This window comes from Elephantulus edwardii, unplaced genomic scaffold, assembly GCF_000299155.1.
Source record: "Elephantulus edwardii isolate Elephantulus edwardi_28Jun2011 unplaced genomic scaffold, EleEdw1.0 scaffold00160, whole genome shotgun sequence".
Taxonomy (NCBI): domain Eukaryota; kingdom Metazoa; phylum Chordata; class Mammalia; order Macroscelidea; family Macroscelididae; genus Elephantulus; species Elephantulus edwardii.
The window spans coordinates 1258117-1261904 of record NW_006399910.1 but is presented as its reverse complement, the minus strand read 5'-3'; positions in this window follow the sequence as shown (position 1 = coordinate 1261904).

The window sequence follows — 3788 nt, the reverse complement described above, 5'->3', positions numbered from 1 at the left end:
TCTACAAAGGTAACTCATGGTTGCTGTGATGCTAAACACAATGGCACGGATATGTCAAACGTGATAATAGTTAGTCATTGTGGACAGTGTTTGGTGGAGCTCCCTGATTAAAACAAGCTTGGAAGCAGGACATTCACTTCTGAAATAGCTTGCCTCTGGCAAATTCTATGAACATGGAGAAACAATGAAAGTTATACAAATGTTCAGTTTTTCTTTCATAGGGTTTCTATGAGTGGTCTATGATTCGACAACACCTAACAACAAAAACAAGCATGAAACGACGTGTTTTGTATGTACTATTGACAGCAACAACACAAGAAAGGGAAGCTTCAGTGGTAGCCCAAAAGTGGTGAGAGAAGGAAGTGGCAGTGGTAGCTGTGAAGCAACAGCAGAGAGAGACCTACATCATGGAAGTGACTGGAGGTCTGAACCACAATATCTAGAGTTGGCGGGGGAGGGGAGCAGGTGTAGGAGAAAGGAAATGCTCCCCCAGCAAAACTGTGTTGGCAAAAAGTGGGAAGGAGAGAGTTGAAAGTGGATGGTGGTAGAGCAAGACAGAGGGAACAAAACCAAACCAAAGGTACCAAAGAGAATCAACACTAATTACTTTTGTAATGAGAAATGTCTTTCATTTGCTTTTCTGGGTAAAATGCTTATCTTCCAGATATGGCTTTAAAGCTGAGCATCTAAATTAAGACAGACTAGGGAGAAGGATTGACCATCCACTCTTGAAATAACAGGCCTTAGAAAATCCTATACATAATAAAGCACACTTAGATTATTAGACCAGCAGATATGGCATCTGAGACCAAGACCTCAAGTTCTCAACTTGGCAAACACAAAGCAGGATAAACACCTGCAAGCAACTAGTGACTGGAATGTGGAATCTGAGAAGCATGAATGTAGAAAAATTAGACATTATTAAGAAAAAAATATAACAAATAAATATTGACATATTAGGTATTGGCAAGATGAGATGGATTGGCATGGGACATTTAAAAACAGTCAGTCCTAAGACCTACTATGTTATAAAAGAAAAAACAAGGGAAAACAGGGTTGTACTCATAGTTAAAAGGCCAGATCCATCTTGAAATATAATTGTGAGTGACAGGATAATATCCATATGGATACAAGAAACACCTGATAATACCATCATCCAAATATATGCACCAACAACCAGAGTCAAAGAAGAAAAAATAATACATGATTTATACTAACTTTTGCAGTCTGAAATTGATGCAACCAGGATTTACTAACAACAGTGGGTAACTAGAATGCAAAAGTTGAGAATAGAGAAGAAGGATAATTAGTAGTTAGAAAACATGGGCTCGGTGGCAGAAATGAGGCTGGAGAAAAAAAATGATAGAATTTTGTACAGTCAATGATTTATTCTTTGCAAATACCTTTTATAAGAAACATAAGTGATGACTATACACATGATCCTCACCTGATTGTCTGCACAGGAATCTGATTGACTACATTTGCGGAAAGAATTGTTGGAGAAGCTCAATACCATCTGTGAAATGTAGGTCAGGTGCTGATTGTGGAATCAACTAGTCATATGTAAGTTCAAACTGAAGCTAACAGAAATTAAATCAAATGCAAGAACCAAAATTAACCTTCAATCAGTCTCACCTGGATTCAAACACCATCTCAAGAACAAGTTTGAGGCCTTGGACCCTAATTATCTAAGGTCAGATGAGCTGTGAATATGAAAAATATTATCCATGAAGAATGCAAAATATCATTACAAAGACAAGGAGGAAGAAAACACCAAGATGGATGTCAGAACAGACTCTGAATAATGCACTAGAGCACCAAGAAGCCAAAGCAAAGGGAAGAAACCAGGAAGCTAAGGAGCTGAACAGAAGATTTCTAAGGGTAGCTCAGAAAGACAAAGCAAAATATTATAATGAAATGTGCAAAGAGCTGGAGTCAGAAAATCAAAAGGGCTTAATTCACTCAGCATTTCTTAGATTGAAGTAACTTAAAACAAATCCAAGTCTCAAATGGCAATACTTAAGAATGCTATAGGCAGAATATTACATGAACCAGGAAGCATCAAAGATGGAAGAAGTACACAGAGCTGTCCAGAAAGAATTGGCAACAGAGAGGAATTTCATGTAACAATATATGACCAAGCGACAATGGTTATGAAAGAGGAGGTTAAAGCTGCTCTGAGAAAACTGACAAAAAACAAGGCCCCAGGAATTGATGGAATACCAATTAACATATTTCAGCAAACAGATGCAGCCCTGGAGATGCTCACCAGGTTGTGACAAGAAATCTAGAGGACAATCGCCTGGCCATCTAACTGGAAAAGATCTATATTTATTTCCATTCCAAAAGAAGGTGATCATACTGAGTGTGGAAATTATCACACAATTATCACTAGTACCACACACAAGCAAAATCCTGTTGAAGATTATCCAAAAACGATTGGAACAGTACATTGACAGAGAACTACCAGAAACACAAGCTGGATTAGGAAGCGGCCATAGAGCTACGGATATCACCACAAATGTCAGATGGATCTTGGCTGAAAGCAGAGAGTACTAAAGGAATGTCTATCTGTGTTCATATGCAAAGACATTTGATTGTGTGGATCACAACCAATTGTGGGTAATCTAGAGAATAATGGGAACCCCAGAAAACTTGATTGTGTTGATGTGAAATCTATGCTTGGACTAGAAGACCGTCAGAATGCAGCAAGGAAACACTGCATGGTTCAAAATCAGGAAAGGAGTGTATCAGGGATATATGTATCTTGTCTCCATATCTTTTCAATCTATATGTGGAACAGACCATACAGGAGGCTGGACTTTATAAGGAGGAGTGTGACATCAGGATTGGAGGAAGACTCATCAACACCCTGTGTTACCCAGATTACACAACCTTGCTTGCTGAAACTGATGAAGGCCTGAAATGTTTGCTGCAGATGGTTAAGGGCGGTATTCTTTGATATGGGTTGAAGCTCAACATCAAGAAAACAAAGATTCTCACCACTGGGCCAATCAGCAGCATCACAATAGATGGAAAAGAGATTGAGATTGTCAATAACTTTAGTTTACTTGTTTCCACAATCAATACTCTTGGCACTAGCAGTTAGGAAATCAAAAGATGAATTGCATTAGGAAAATCTTCTGTGAGGGACTTCTCCAGAGTGCTGAAGAGCAACAATGTCAGTCTAAAGATTAAGGTAATGCCTTATTCAGCAACGATCTTCTAAATCACCTGTTATGCATCAGAGCACTGAACAATGGCCAAAGAGGACAGAATAAGAATCTATACCTTTGAGTTGTGGCTCTAGAGAAGAATATTGAACATACGATAAACTGCCGAGAGATCTAATAGATGTGTCCTGAAGAGGGTGAAGCCAAGCAGTTTCTTGGAGTCAAAAATTTTGAGGCTCTGCTTTACATGCTTTAGGTACATAGCCAGGAGAAACCAGTCACTGGAGAAGGACATCTACTTGGAATGGTGGAGGGACAGGGCAGGAAAGGGAGACCCAGTATGAGATGGTTTGACACAGTAACTGGGGTAGTAATGGTAAGTGTGTCAGACACAGTGAAGTAACCCGGCATAGAATTCAGAGTTATTGTGAATAGGATCTCTATGAGTCATGGTCGACTCAATGGCATATAAAAACAATACAACATGCAGAATCACATAACAAAATTTTGCCTGGTTCTATGTCATTTTCATGATTCATGATAGTTGTTGTTGTTGTTGTTATGTGCCATCGAGTCGTTTCCGACTCATAGCGACCCTATGCACAACAGCTCTAA